Here is a 16549-nt window from a genome sequence, read left to right as displayed (position 1 = left end):
TGGCCAGGTATCAACAAAATCAAATGGACTACCTCCCATTAAATGGCCATTCTTTCGCAGGAAAGGGGATGTGGGCAAAAATCTACCTGTTGACAAAAGAAACAGCTGGGGGGGTTCCCATCCACAGAGACTTGATGTCTTCTGAACTCAGCTGGAGATGATTCTCGAAAAAGAGAAAGGGCTATAAAAGGAGCCAGGAGATAGCACAAATTGTTCCTACTTTCTCTCTACCCACAACACCTAAAAAACAAGGGAAACAGCTCCGGACTGGGGGTAGGGATACTGCCTGAAAGATACATCCAGGAGCATGTTTATAAGGGGTAGGCTGGATCTCTGTGACACTGTATGGAACCAGCATGGTCAGCTTGGCAGTTGCTATGTGAGCTCTCCATGCCAACCAAATAGGAAATGGAATTTCAAAAATTTGTGGGGCTTTAAAAGGGGAGGGGCATGTTCCTGCGTATCTGGTCGCCGGGCAGCAGAGTTCAAAATGGTGACCAAAGTGGTCATGGTGAGGCATTGTCGGACACCGCCTGGAAGCCACTAAAATCGATGCAAGTACCACAGTGACCATACTAACACTGTTGTGACGGGTTGTGCCTCCTTCCGGGGTGCTACCTGATGTACTGGGGTATCACTGAGTCCACCTGTTCCACCAGCCTGGGCTCCCTCACACTGTCCTGCTAAGCCCATGGAACCCTCACCCACCTCCTTTATGGATTCTAAGGTTCCCTTCCCCAGGCTCCTCTCAGACACACACCTCTATGCTCTCTAGAGCAGTTTCTATCCCCGGTTTAGTTGAGTCAGACTTGCAGCTACCAACTGGCACAGCCCTCTCACTGACAAGTAATACACTCTCCTCCCCTTTGAAGGCCCTACAGAATACTCCTCCTTGCTGTGAGTTACCACACCAACAGTCCTGGCCTTGTGGAAAAAATCATTCCCCACCAACATTTCCACCAGCATGTCCTCTAGTATCATCACAAGTAAATCGCCTTCCAAACCTTCCCACTCCACACTAATTTTTGCTAGTGGCACAGGACACCTGTCCGACACCACCCCCTTAAAGTTAGATGTTTGGCCCAGTAAAATACTAGCCTCTGGGACCACACTTTGTCAAACCAGAGAGAGCTGGGCCCCAGTATCCTCCACACAAGGCACTCTGTGCCATACATCTTGACAACCTTAATGTGTTCCCTGTCTGGTTCACCAGGCCCCGTGTCCACCAAGCAGGGGTAGTACGCTGTGGGGGTACCCTCTGGGGCCTTGGACAACCGAGCCAATATGGGTCAGGGGAGGCTTATTTTCCTTCAGTTTGGAGCAGTTACATCTCAGGTGCTCTGTAGAAGCACCTTCTAGGGTCTCCTGTTTTTAAGGGCAGTTTGGGATGGGTATGGGAGGTAGGATTCTGCAAGGGTGAATGCCCCACCTCCCAGCCACCCTCCCTCTTCCCTTCCCACTCAACTTAAACCCCTCTGCCTGTGATTTGTTCCTAATAGATGCCTGGGACTGTTCAAATTAGTCTTCAAAAGTAGCAAGTTCATTGACAGTTTTTACCCTTTTATCCGATAAATCAGGGGTTCTCAACCTTTTTCTTTCTCAGCCTCCCCCCCCCCACATGCTATAAAAACTCCATGGTCCACCTGTGCCACAACTGTTTTTCTGCATATAAAAGCCAAGCCCAGTAGGGCAATTGCCCAGGCCCCCAGACCACAAGGGGGCCCATGAAACTAAGTTGCTCAGGGTTTGGCTTCAGCCCCGGGTGGTAGGGCCCCAGGCATGGTGGGGCTTTGACTTTCTGCCCAGGCCCTGTTTGGCAGCCCCCCAGTGGGCCCCTGACCCTCTGGTTAAGAACTACTGCCATAAATCTCTCATTTGGTTTACATATGTCACATTACTCATTCCAGCCCCTCCCTTAAGGCTTCTACATTTTACCCCATAGGTTTCAGGTCCTTACTCCTGGGGGAATTTTGCACCACTGTGCATGCACAGAATTCATGTCCCCTGCAGATTTCTTTGCTTCCCCACATAAAAATGACATTCTGACAGGGAAGCTTCAAGAGAAGTCATGCACCATTCCTTAACTGCGCAGGTACATTGTTTCAGGCACCCAGAGCAGCTGGCGGTGAAGTAAATCTCCGCAGGGCTGGGGACTCCCCAGCCAGTAGCTCCTACCATGAGCCAGGATCAGCTGCTAGTCCTCAGCTGGGCTGGAGGCAGGAGAGAATGGGACTTCCTCTTCCCCTGCAAGGAGTAGCTGGGGCTGTGTCAGACACCCCGCCCCCAGCCCCCTCTCGAGAAACCACCCCTACCTGCAAGAAGCTCAGCATCCTCCCCTGCTTCCTGCCCACATTGCTTCTCAGTTTCAGGGGGAGGGGTCACTGTACAGGTAGCTGCTTCTCCATCCACCCAATCCCTGTGCAGCTGGACTTCCCATACTCAGACACCCCAGCCAAGCCTCACCCTCATCCAAAACCCCCCTAGCCCTCCATACCCAAACTCCACCCCATTGAAGCTCAACCCCTACATCTGGAGCTCCCCTGCCTCTGTACCCCCACCCCTGCACCCAGACCACCCCCACTGAAATCTCTGCATTCAAACCGCCACCCTGATGAGCCTGAGCATCCACATCCAGACCCCCATGTCACTGATCCCCAGCTAGCTGCACTGAGACCCCCAACCCACCAACCCTCACTTCCCCAGCACTCAGACCCCTCTGCTGAGCCCCAACCACTTTCACTTGGAAGCCCCTGCAGAGTCCCATTACCCCTGCACCTGGAGCCACCCCCCAACAAGCCTATGCATCCAGATCCCCCCCACACCTAGACATCCACTGAGCTGCCTACACCTAGATTGTCCAACACAGAATCTTCTCACCCCGCATCTGGATCCCCTCACACTGAGCCCCTCCACACTTGGATCCTGCCTGGTTGAGACTGCCTGCCCCGCACCTGGCGCAGAGGGCCCCGCCGTGTTTCTGGGGCAGGCTCGGGCCTTGTGCTGTGTCAGGATCGGGTGCAGCCTCACCACTGAGTCCGTGTCCTGGGGGTGAGGAGGCTGCAGGGTGATCTCCCACCTTCGTACAGCCAGTGGCCTGTACTCCCCACTGCCATGCTGGAGCCTCTGCATTTATTGACAAATAAAACTTGCAGAACTTTAAAATACTGTGTGCAGAATTTTTAATTTTTTGGCACAGAATGCCCTCAGAAGTATCAGGTGTAATCTGAAACTGTCTTAAAACCAATTCCTTAAATTTAGCATAGTTTGAAGCATTACCCATTGGCATCTTATTGAATATCAGAGCTCTCCCAAACAACTTTGCAAACAAAGTAGTCCTCTCATGGAGCACACACAGCCTCTCAAAGGTATGAAATACTCAGTAATGTCCCCAGTCTCACTGTATACAGGACACAACCATTCCCATATGTGGATTTTTGGAGAGGTGGGGCCCCTTGGGGTGGGGTTCTGTTTCTGCCACTCCATCAAGGCCAGTTCATGCTCTCTCTTTTTCCCTCTCCTCCATTTCTTTGTCTTGCTGTTCCAGGGCAGATTTTTGCCTGGCTGCTGCTTCTGTGGCTTGCAGTTCCATGGCCCTCTCGTTGGCTGCTTTTTGTCTGACTTCTTCCACTTCCTGTTCTTTTATCTGCAATTGTCTTAATTCCACCTGACTCTGGTACATCTTTTTGTTTTCTTCTACCTGTAATCTGTAAGCTCCAGCTTTTTGTTAGCTTCACTTTGCTCCCCTACTTCCCTTGCCTGAAATAAGAAAACAGAAAATACCTGGCAACCCCTTTGTCTGTTTTCTAGCCAACACACGTAAAACTCACTTAAAATCTCCATCACTGTGATGGGTTGCACCCCCTTCCAGGGTGCTACCGGATGTACTGGGGTACCACTGAGACCACCTGTTCCACCAACCTGGGCTCCCTCACCCTGTCCTGCTAAGCCAGGCCCTCAAGTCTCCTCTAGCACACATCCAGCTGCAGAAAGACACGGACACTGAAATCACTACTGCATGAAAAGGCTTTAGTTAGGGAATTGCCCAAAACTGAAGTACACTCCCCCTCTGGAGAGTAAACCCAGAATTGTATTGTCTTGCCCTGCACTGCACAGAGAACTGTACAACGTTAGCCAATTGAAATTCGCCCTCTCCCTCAATGTGGCGAGAGATATGCACAGCTTTTTGCCCCCCACCTCCCAGTTATGAATTACACAAACTGGGTTTAAAACAAAAACAAGTTTATTAAGTACAAGAGGTAGATTTTAAGTGATAAGGGATAGCAAACAGATCAGAGCAGATTACCTTAGTAAATAAACAAAAACCGCAAACTGAACTTAACACACTAGATAGGTAGGATATAAATTAGCAAATTCTCACCTCGAGTGATAAACAGGCTGGCACAAGTTGCCTTGGCTTTCCCAGGTTTTCATACACAGGCTAAAGATCCTTCTAGCCTGGAACCATCACTTCCCACAGTACAGTCCTTGCCCCTCAGGTGTTTCCAGATGTGTTATTGCAGGGAGAGTGAGATACCATCATGATGTCATTTTCCCCCTTTTACATCTTCTTCCCACTTACTGGAAAGCTCTTTTGCTGTGACCTGGGTCAAACAGTTCCCATCGTGCAGTGCTCTCTCTGAGAGGTTTTTATCATACACAGTTCCTGAGGTAATCCTTGTGCTTGTCTGCATTTCCTCAATAAGTCATTAACATTGTTTGGCCTTTTTACTGTTGTACCTGAAAAGCTGTTTGTGGGTGCTTTCAACCTCACAACATGTTTTAGTAACACACACATAACCAAACTATATAGCATCACATACAACGATAACACACACAATCCAATGAGATATTAATGTCTAGCAAATCAAAAAACTTTTAGAATGATACCTCACAAGACATACTTTATACAAAACACAGCCTAATTACATGACAGTGGTGAATACTGGGGTGTCAGGATGTCAACTGAACGCAAACTAAGCGCTACGCCTCTCGCCGAGGTCTAGTGGGTGAGTTACATAGGCTGGAGGAACACTGTAGTGTAGAAGCTTATACAGTTAGTTAGGTTGACCTAATGCTGTAATGTAGACCAGGCCCCCTAGTCCCAGCCTCTCTGAACTCATCACCAACAAAACAGCCATCAGCTCTAAGGCCATTTTGAAGCAGCATGATCTTGGTCCTGTGACACATGGTAACTGACAGCCCCCATACAAACATTCTGTCTGTTCCTTTTTGCCCATGTGCTCCAGCTGCAATATTCCAGCCCTTGCCCTAGTCAGGCTTCTGTGTGTTGACTGTCTCAACTATCAGCCCATTGCTAGTGGTTGAGAAACAACCAAAGTTGATGGCCCTAGATTGTTCTGATGGCTTTGCAGCCTTAATCATTCAACTAGGTGCCATGTCTTGAATAGTAAACTGATGTTCTAGCCCATCACAAAGGTTACACTATGAAATGAAGGTCACAATCCAAGATGGAAGCTGCAAAACAAAATGGTGTTCACAATTTTAGACAGACACACACTGTTAGAGAGGGGACATTTAATGGAGTAAATCTCCTGTGGACACCTCCCCTCCCATTTGTTATCTCATAACACTTCTGTGACGGCTACAGCAGTTGCCTATATAGGTATGGTATTCATGGATTTTCACTTTCTTCAAGGCAGTTTAGCAACTGGAAACAATCAGCAATAACTAGCATCCTGTGGCCAGACCAATCTTTGCAGACCAGGTTGGAAATTCTACAGTATTTTCTGGTGCTTTAAATGTAGTGTCAGAGCACTAATATTGATGCTAGAGAGAGGTGTATGAGGTAGTGTCTTATATTGGACCAACTTCTGCTGGTGACAGAGACAGAGCTTCTGTGTAAACTTGAAAGCTTGTCTCTCACCAACGGAAGCTGGTCCAATAAAAAAATATTACCTCACCCACCCAGTCTCTCTAGTATTCTGGAACCAACATGGTTACAACACTGCATACAATATTAATGCTAAAAGAAAAGGAGTACTTGTGGCACCTTAGAGACTAACAAATTTATTAGAGCATAAGCTTTCATGAGCTACAGCTCACTTCATCGGATGCATGAAGTTTTCCACAGGCAGGGGTCATTGTAGCAGATATCTCACTCCTGAGGGTAAGTAGGGAAGCAAGGATGCATCTACTACACACTTGTGGCTTCCACCCCAGTCCCTATACTGCTCCCATGTGCTGCTTTGGTCCCTGTGCAAACGATTGCAGAATGATGTGGGAAAGTTTCCCTCAATGGGGGAAAAAGAACAAAGCAGCTCTGCCAAGGAACATTTGGCAGAGGATTGGCAAGTCCCCCCAGGAAAGTTTCCTAAAGATCTCTCTGGAGGATTCCCATAAAATCTCGCTGTGCATCAACACCCTACTCCACCATACTGCTTAACTGCACAAGGAAATGTCCAGCACACAAAAACACAGCCACTGTTGTACATTTCCATGCCCACAACCCAGCTCTGCACTTCACAAAGCAAAATCATTTACTAGGGGTCTCCTCTCTCCTGCTTTTTGCTCTGACGAGATTGGCTAGACATCTCCGGAGTGGAGAACAGCTCCTGAATGGACACGTCACTGGGTGACCCCAGCTTGGGCTCCATATCGTCATCTGCCTCCACCTCTTCGTCAATGACTTTGTCCTCTGGGTTAGATCCACTTTCCCCTGGCTCCAGCCCTGCCAAAGTATCCACAGGGCTCTTTGCGGTGAAGTTGCGGCCAAGGATAGCGTCCAACTTTATAAAAATGGCAGGTCTGGGGTGTTGCTCCAGAGTGATGGTTTGCCTCTCTCACCTTCTGGTACGCCTGCCTCAGCTCCTTGATCTTTGCTCTGCACTGCAATATGTACCGATCACAGCCCTTTTCACACAAGCTTTGAGAAATCTGCCATAGGTATCAAAATTCCTGCAGCTAGGGTACAGCTGGGACTGCACAGCCTCCTGTCCCCAAATACCGAGCAGATCCAGCAGCTGCACGTTGGTCCAAGTGGGAGGAGCGTTTGCTGCATGGAGCCGCCATGGTCAAACTGCTTATGCTCTAATAAATGTGTTCGTCTCTAAGGGTGCCACAGTACTATCCTTTTCTTTTTGCGAATACAGACTACACGGCTGGCTACTCTGAAACCTGTATATTTGAAGGTACAATTATGAAGTGATCAATTATTAAAGTTCCAACTACTTTTTTAAACTCAGATTTTTAGGCTTGTTGGGACCAGGTTATGATCTATACTGGTGTCCTGAATAGCATGCACAGGTCAGAGAATGTCACCCAAAATTCCTGCATCAGGCCCAAATTACATTATCCTCACAATGTCTGACAAGTGCCCCAAATACTCGGATATCTCATTTGGAGTGGGACCAAGACACCCTGTCTCCCGAAACTAGTCTCATAGCCCCATGTGATCACATTCAGTCTTAGAATAAAACCTCTTTGGAATCAGTTCAGTACTGATGCTGAGGCAATATTATCAATGTCAATTAAAGTGTGATGATGAGACCCCAATGTTAATATTAAAAAACCAACTAGGTTCTGCTACCACAAGTATAAAATTTCAGTATGAGTCATTTATGTGGGTTTATCCGCGAGAGCCTTGTCTGTAGAGCTTGATTATCCAATGCTGGAGCCCAAGGACTAGTCTGTCATTTATTGAGAACATTGTACAGGTTTCATTTGCTTATCTTGCTACAGCAAACAACTCTGGATAGCATTCCAGCTGCCAAGTTAAAACAGAATCATCAAGATGAACCAAGCCTCCATTACAGGAGTGTCCAATAATGCAGTGAGAACAGCAGAAGGATAAAACATCTCACCTTCCTCCTTCACTACAACAGTTATGCTGGGCCAAGACAGCTGTCCTGCAGACAGTCCAAATTATATCCAGAGCTACTCCCCAATCCCAAGTATAGCATACACTTTACAAGCATAGTCTCCAAAATACACTGCTGCCGGATTATGAGAACAAGCTAAGCTCTGGTTATGGAAGGTTACAATGTCAGCACGAATAAAGCTATAGAAACAGAGCTCATTAAGTACTCAGCTTTTACTGTTTTAAAAAGAGACAGACTGTGATAGATCTAGGAGATAGCTATGATTTAAAGGGATACTGAATAACTAAAATTGAAAATTCACAGTGTCATTAAAGCTGAAAATTTTAATCTACTTTTCATCAATTTTATGTGTACTTTTTGCACTTAACAGCGCAATTAAACGATGTATTATATTTTAGGTGTAGTCAATTTCATGTTCTGATACTGATATACCATCACATAGCTGCAATGTTTTGATTGAAGATGTAGTTGGGGGAATGTTTGAATTGAAAAAGACCCAAACTGCTCTTTTAAAATAATTTTGTGAAAAATTCTAATATTCAGTTCTACTTTAAAAAAACTAATGGGACCTACTTGTCAGAGCCCTTTAAATCCAAATGTACAGGTATGTTTTCCATCTAAAAAGATGACTAACATTAAATACGAGCTATTTAGAGATCCACTGGAAGAGTTTTAAAGGTGACCTGTGAATAAAAAACATGAATCAAACAGCTTTTGTTAATGATGAAAAATAATCTCAGTTAACGTGCAAAGTTCCATGAGGAATACAAATAGGGCTGTGACACACAGCAGACAGCCAGCTCCAATGCCTCTGTTACAAAGATGAACACTTATTTTGTTCCCAGCCTAGAGCTTCCTCTCACTTCCCAACCTTGTACTGTGTAACCCATAACCTAGTTCACCAGAAAAGCCCTAGTTTTCTGGAGAGAGCCTCCCAATGACTCTATTGAAATCCCACTTTTTATTTTATTGAAATCTCATTTCAGCTGTTTGCTCCCATAACCCATCGGTCTCTGCCACCACTCCCTGCTGTGCCTGCCCTAGAAACAATCAAGTTCCCAAGTGTCCCTGTGCTGAGCCCTAGTACTTTATCACCCACCAGTTTCTCCTCATGAGCATGAGCTGTGCACATTACGACAAAACAAAAAACATGCTGTTGCACAATTTGCACTCTCTTGGATTGGGAGGACACCAGACTCCAACAGGGAGGAGGGCAGACAGAGCACTGAGGCAGTGGGGCCCTTAACTCTTAAGTCAGTGACAGAGAGGGTGCTGGATGTCTCTACAGGGCAGACAAAGGTCAAAAGGATGGCAGGGGGAAGTGCCAATTCTCTCAAAATGGTAAGTTTCTCCCAGGATAATCCCCCCATCCTCTCACACCCCACTGCAACCCAACTGTGCTTCCCAAACATGATTCCCCCCCCCACCGCCTTCCCTGAGACCTTCCAGGGTGCAATCCACACCAGTGAGGTGTTGTGTAACCACCTGCCCTGCAACCTGGGGTGCTTTACAGTGCTTTGCTGTTGTAGTTCTCCCCCAAGTTGCTCACAACATGTAATTCACTCCCCAAATCTCTGTGTGTAGCCACAGCCCTGGTCCAGAACCTCTGATCTCTGCAGCCTGTCAGAGAACACCAGCCACACCCTGGCTCCCATCAGCTTTGGTTACTATTTGCCCAACACACTCCCAGTCCCAAATTTTCCCCCACCATCCAGCTCTCTCCTGGATATCCCAGATACATGAGGTTCATTGTCACTCTAAGGGTACACCACCTGTCATCTTAAATAGAGTTACCCAAACAGTTTAACTTATAAACACACTGGATTTGATTAAACAAAAAAACAAGATTAACAACAAAAGAAAATATGATTTTAAATGCATTCACGTGTGGACATTACAGTTAGAAATGGTTACAAAAAACCACAAATCCTTTTTGATGCTAAAACTTAACAAATTAGGCTTGATTTAAGGCAAAGTTCTTACCCTATCAGCATTACTGACCAGCCTTATTGGTCAGGACCTCTCCCACAAAATGCAACAGTTGATTTTTTTTGTCTTCTTAGAGGCAAGGGGGGGCTTTTGGGGTGTTTGCCCCTCACCTTTATAGCTCATTTCCCACCTTTGAAATGCAAGCTCTTGAGAAAAGGAGTACTTGTGGCACCTTAGAGACGAACAAATTTATTTGAGCATAAGCTTTTTGTTCATCTCTAAGGTGCCACAAGTACTCCTTTTCTTTTTGCTAACACGGCTGCTACTCTGAAAGCTCTTGAGAGTTATTTCTACGTAAAAGTTCTTTCCAGCTGAGGGCCAGCTGACAAGAAATCTCCTGGTGAAGAGTCGAAGGCTATTTTTTCCACACTCCTGTTTGCCAAAATGCACATCTTCTTTGTCCCCTGCCTTTCCCCTTTCATTGTCCGAGGACTCTTGTTTACTGTTTATATGTAAATTTGAGGTAAACACAGCCCTTTAAGAAAAGAAGTTCTTGTGGCACCTTAGAGACTAACAAATTTATTTGAGCATAAGCTTTCGTGAGCTACAGCTCACTTCATCAGATGCATTTGGTGGAAAATACAGTGGGGAGATTTATATGCCCACACAGGGAACATGAAACAATGGGTTTTATCATACACACTGTAAGGAGAGTGATCACTTAAGATGAGCCATCACCAGCAGCGGTGGGGGAAAGGAGGAAAACCTTTCATGGTGACAAGCAAGGTAGGCCATTTCCAGCAGTTAACAAGAACATCTGAGGAACGGCGGGGGGGGGGGGGGGAAATAACATGGGGAAATAGTTTTACTTTGTGTAATGACTCATCCATTCCCAGTCTCTATTCAAGCCTAAATTAATTGTATCCAGTTTGCAAATTAATTCCAATTCAGCAGTCTCTCGTTGGAGTCTGTTTTTGAAGTTTTTTTGTTGAAGGATAGCCACCCTCAGGTCTGTAATCGAGTGACCGGAGAGATTGAAGTGTTCTCCAACTGGTTTTTGAATGTTATAATTCTTGACGTCTGATTTGTGTCCATTCATTCTTTTACGTAGAGACTGTCCAGTTTGACCAATGTACATGGCAGAGGGGCATTGCTGGCACATGATGGCATATATCACATTGGTAGATGCGCAGGTGAACGAGCCTCTGATAGCGTGGCTGATGTGATTAGGCCCTATGATGGTGTCCCCTGAATAGATATGTGGACACAGTTGGCAACGGGCTTTGTTGCAAGGATAGGTTCCTGGGTTAGTGGTTCTGTTGTGTGCTGTGTGGTACTCCTTTTCTTTTTGCGAATACAGACTAACACATCCCTTTGTTTATGGCCTGTTTTGCCTAATTGTTGCTTCTTGAGTTTAAATATACCCCACCGACACCGCTTTACATAAAATTCATAACTTTACATACAATGATGCCACACACATTTCACCATGATATTATTGACCAACGAATTACGAGTTTTCCAATTATACCTTACAAGGCATACTTTGTGCAAAGTATATTACAGAAGTGTGTACCGGGTGAACAGAAGGTGCATTCAGTCACACCCTCTCAAACCCCTTTTAGTCCACAGTAAGATGGGTCATTCTCCTACAGGCTTTGGGCTCCCTCCTCAACAAGGCCTAATCATAATGTGCTTTCAGACCTGCTGCTAACTTGAGTGGGGAGATACTGGACCAAGCACTAGAACCTAAGTCTCTTCCATGGCAATGCAACTTCCCAACCTGTACAACAAGACCAACTGTCAGACAGTCTTCATTATTCATGTAACTGAAGGCTTGCATCCTTCCTCAGAAGTAAGTGACAGTGTTGCATATGGAGTTGTCTGGTCCAAACAGTAGGGCTCTTACAGCACAGAATTTTATGAGAACATTTAATATGGTCCCAAAAGCAGCTAAATTAACAACCACAATATTTTTGAATAACTCATTCTGCCTTGCATTAATATCAGGTAAATGTAGGCACAGAGCCAAATGAAGCTGCAAATCAGGAAAAAATTGTCAGAACCAACTCCTCTCCCCACTCACCCCTATACAAAATGTTACTGATTTAAGGAATATCTTGTTTTCATCTCCCCAAAACGATTACATTTAGGCAGACTTTGCATACTCCTGATGTGCTGAATTCCTTCCTATCTTTATCAGAGGCTCTCGTTACAATATTTTAAAGCCATTTGATTTTTTTTAATTTGCAGCTGACCTTCAATGAAGTCAGAGTGATCAAAAACCCCCCTCCCCCCAAAAACATCAATACATCAGTGACTAAGGTTTATCTATGCCGTAGTTTTCCCCAGCACCACGAAGGCTTCCATAACAATCATGGATGATTTCAATGAATAAATCATATACATCTGTAAACTAGATTGAGACCACAGCCTTAAAATATACTTTTTAAAAAGGGGAATATAAAGAGATTATTTACTAAAAACATGGCATGAAAAGCACTTAGGGGTGAGTAGCAGGAGGAGCTAAAAAACGTAATTCAGGCAGGACCTACCCTTTCATGTTTCTAGCCCTTCTGTTTGCAAAAAAAACCTTAGGAATGAGACGAAAAGGCTGTGCTAAATTTGCAGACAGACAGTGCCAATGCTTACTCCTCAGCAGCAGGAGAGCGAAACGTGACAATTGCATTACTGCTCAGTGTTCTGTCATGTCAATTTCATTCGGCTACCTGGGAAAACCTTGAGTAGCAACAGATGCAAGTGCTGGAGCACACCCCAAAAAAACAGAAAATAGGGAAGGTGTAGTAAAAATCAGCCCTGCCTAACCCATTAGGTCTGACTAATGGAGAAGACATCTGGCTTCTCTCCTTTTCAGCAAGGAGAGGTGAGCAGAGGCTTTTCACAACATGAAGCCCCAGATCAGGCATAACATCCTAGTAGGAACTGGAGCACCCTCCCAATACAAGCAGACAGGGATGAGACTGGACTTCAGACATTTGGGTCCTGGACCTCACTTCTCCACCGTCTTCCCACTTCCCTTCCCCCCTCCCCGCCCCCCCATCAGTCCCAGGCTGGCAGATTTCTGGCAGCCTGGGTTAAATATCACTCCTTCAAAGAGGAATTAGCAGTTTCCTGCAGTGTACTGCTTCTCTGGTTTAGGGAGCTAGAAAACTGGGAAAGAATCCTTACTGCAAGTATCCAGTTATTTAACACAGGTGATGTGCAGAAGCCAACATTTACAGTATCAGGTTAGCAAATTTACAGGCTATTCCCCTATAAGAGTGGGGTTAAGATTTTTATCTGATATATTTATATTTTATCCATTATTTACAATTCAGGCAGGGATAAAGGAACCCTATTACAACTTACTCCATTTCTAATGGAGATTTTTCTGCTCACTTTTGAAAGTCCCAGGAATCAGTGTTGATGGAGATGAAGTCCTGAGAACTGGAATACTAGAAGTTTGAAACCTTATCTCTTTTGGGAGCTGGAGTTAATGGGGGGGGGGGGAACTGCCAAAAAGTCCACTAGCACCATTAAACAATCTACAGAGCTGAACAAGAGGTTGAAGAAATTCACCAGAAGCCTGCATTACAATCCATTTGCCTGAGCACTAGATAACTTTTGTTAACGTATGAGGGTATGTCTAGTTATATTAAATACTAAGGAGTTGCAGCAGCAGCACCACTGTAGCATTAAAGGCTTTGTTTACACTAGCACTATTGGTCAGGGATGTGAACCCCCCCCCCCACATAAGCTTCACAGACAAAAGTGCCAGTGTGGACAACGCAATGTCAGAGGGAGACGCTGTGCCACCGCCACTCCCTGGGGGTGGCTTAACTATGCCAGCAAGAGAGCTCACTCCCATCAGCATACAGCGGCTACACAGGAGACCTTAGGGCGGCGCAGCCTCAGTGTAGACGCTATGCCAAAGGAAGCGGCTCTCCGGTCAGCAGAGTAATCCAGCTCTCCGGGAGGTGAAGAATTTTTCCGTGGGCCCTAGCGCGGTCTACGCGGACGGTCGTGGCGGGACATTACACACACACACACACACACACACACGCACGCCTGCGACACAACTACACCAATGTAAGCTCCCGGCGCAGACTGGTCCTGAAACTACCGAGAGCGCGGAGAGCTACCCCGCATCGCCGCCGCTTGCTCGGGTGCCCCCTGCCTGGCTGCTCCAGGGGGCCGCCGGGGCTCCCCAGGGCGGGTCCCCAGTCGCTGCTCCCTTTCCCCTGACTCGCGTCCTGCCCTTCGGCTTCGCGCCGCCTGGGGCAGGGGCAGGGGCAGGGGCAGGGGCCGTCCCTCCCTCGGTGCCCGGGGACCACCCCAGCGCTGGCACGGGCTGCCCGACCGCACCGAGCACCCTGCCGCACAGCGGGCGGGGAGAGCCCAGAGCCCGCGGCCCCCCCCCCCCCCGGTATGGGGGAAGGGGGCGCCCCGCCCGGCTCTTACCGGCCTCGCAGGGAAAGCGGCCGCTCCGGCGCCGGCACCAGCGCGTGAGAGTCCTGAGCGCGCCTGCGCACTGCGCGGCAAAGCGCTGAGGGCTCCCGCCCATGCGCAGAGCTGCGGCAGGTCTCCGAACTACAAACAAGATGGCGGCGGCGCTGAGGGGAGAGGGAGCTCTCCATCTCCCGCCGCCGGCCTGGGCAGCCGCTCCTCTTCCCTCGGCGTCCCCGGGGCTGGCTCGCGCCAGAGCAGGGCCGGGCCGGGGTTACGGCCTAGCAGGGCCAGTCCCACTATGGGGCTCGGGCTGGGTGTGAGACCCCCTCGCCCCAGCTCGCTGTGGCGCTGGCAGGAAACGCTCCTTGGAACCTTGCCCTGGCTGCGGAGCAGACGCTGAGCCTCCGGCCCATCGTGGCCAGGTGCCACCATCCCCAGCAGGCTCCGAGATCGTGGCTGCGTGTTGCCCTCCCGGCCTGGCTCCTTGGCCTGGCTCGGTTCTTCAGGCCTACGTGCCTCTCTAACGCTGCACCTGGGCGCCGACCTGGGGCAAGGAGGCAAGGGTGGCTAGGGGAGAGTGCTGCAGTGCGTCGCCTTGGCAACAGAGGCCACCTGGAACACAGCACCCGGCCTCTGCACTGGCTTCCCGTACAATGGCGGCTCAATTCAATGTCTCGGTGCTTAACTTTACAGCACCTCATAGAGTCCAAACAGACTGGTTAAAGTTCAGGGACAAAGAGCGTGGTCAACAGCTTCGCCCCTGTGGCATGCTCAGTGGAATGGACCTCTCAACAATACCAGTCCTTGTGTTTATTGCCCATGACCTGTCTGTGACTTTTACTAAAAATAACCATGACAGCTAGTATAATCTAATTCCATGCAGAAGACTGTAGCTTGCACAGGCCCTTCAGAGCAAAGCTGGTAGAGGACAGCTCTTGTTCCCTCTCACAGTGGGCTCAGTCACATATTAATGGAGCCTAACAGTAGCTCTGATGGTTAAAATTGCTACAATTCTGGCAAAGTCGCTATAGTTTCCCAAACAGATTGAGGTGGGTATATTAAAAATCCTTCTCTAAACAACCTAACAGCCTTAATACCTCTACAAGGTGCTTAGACCTATTCTGAGCAAGGTTAGATGACACAGGCCATGTCTATACTGCACTGTCACCGTTAAAACTTCTGTTACTCAGGGATGTGAAAAAAAACACATCCCGAATGACAAGAGAGATAATGACACAAGGCGCTGGTGTGGACGGCGTTTCATTGGTGGGAGACACCATCCCAGCAACAAAGCTACCACCCCTCATTTGAGGTGGTTTTATTTTGTTGCCAGGAGAGCTTTCTCCTGGCGACAAATAGGAGCTACGCTGTGCACCTTACAGCACTGCAGCTGCAGCTCGCTGTTGTAAGGTGTGCAGTGTAGACATAGCCATTGTGCTGTAAGCACCTACTAGCCTGTGTACACTGGAACTCCCAACGGCACTGACTCAGGAGGAGCTTAAGCAGTATTAGTCACAGTAGGAAATGTTTTAAATTTCTTTGTGTAGACAATACTATAAATCAGCGATTAGCTATAATTGATGAGGAATGTAAGTGTGCAATGCAGGTTTAAAATATTGGAATCCCCTCTCCCACCCAGCAACGTGAAAGCAAGGCACACTGGGATCTGAACACCCCAAAGAGCAAGTATGTGTGCACACCATTTAATTAGCAGGCCAGCAAGAAGGCAATCTCTTGTCACTAGAACCCAGAACAGAGCTACTGAGCTAAATATTCCTCTATAGTAGAGAATGGGCACCCAAGGTCACAGAAAAGACGAAGGCAAAGATAGAGATTACACCAAGGAAGATATTAGTCAGGTGAGTGGTGATACTGGATATGAGAATGGTTTTACTCCTGATAAGAGGAGAGGAAAGTGCTTCATTAAATCCATGGACATTGCACTGGAACATTTCCCTGGAGAGGGTTTCCTGAATCAGCATGTTGCTTGCATTCACAGTGCCCACCATGCTCTCATGCAGGGCTGGCATTAGACACTTTGGCATGGAGGGCCACTGCTGCCCAGCATTGCAGAGGGGGCAAGAAACCCACTCTGCTGTGAAGCTTTCCCAACTGGCTGGATTGGAGCCACTCCTACCAAGTAGGCATCATAAACAGCCTACTCTATAACACCAGCCCTGGTTTCCTGTTCTTTCCTGTACCCCCTACATACACTTTGCTCCCATCTTGAAAGTGTACTTTACAGACCATTGCTGAGGGGTGTTTTGAACTGGGAGGCTTCCATTTTGGGGAGAACAGAATTGGAATTTTTCAGCTTGTTCTTGGCTGCCCTA

General features: G+C 47.5%; 1 protein-coding gene across 5 annotated transcripts in view; it reads right to left on the bottom strand.

The window, feature by feature from the left end:
- Window positions 1-14389, bottom strand: part of NDRG3 (NDRG family member 3) — a 126320-nt gene extending 111931 nt beyond the window's left edge. For 2 of the 5 annotated variants that reach the window (XM_038369726.2, XM_038369728.2), the window contains exon 1: window positions 14229-14389. The gene's annotated coding sequence lies outside the window, so the exon portion shown is untranslated. The remainder of the gene's footprint in view (window positions 1-14228) is intronic. The other 3 variants (XM_043495681.1, XM_038369729.2, XM_038369727.2) reach the window with 3 other exon arrangements.
- Between the last annotated feature and the right edge of the window lie 2160 nt (window positions 14390-16549).

Source organism: Dermochelys coriacea, chromosome 13 (assembly GCF_009764565.3).
Source record: "Dermochelys coriacea isolate rDerCor1 chromosome 13, rDerCor1.pri.v4, whole genome shotgun sequence".
Classification (NCBI taxonomy): Eukaryota; Metazoa; Chordata; order Testudines; family Dermochelyidae; genus Dermochelys; species Dermochelys coriacea.
Note: the sequence above shows the minus strand (reverse complement) of the source record. Positions and strands in the feature narration are given on the sequence as shown.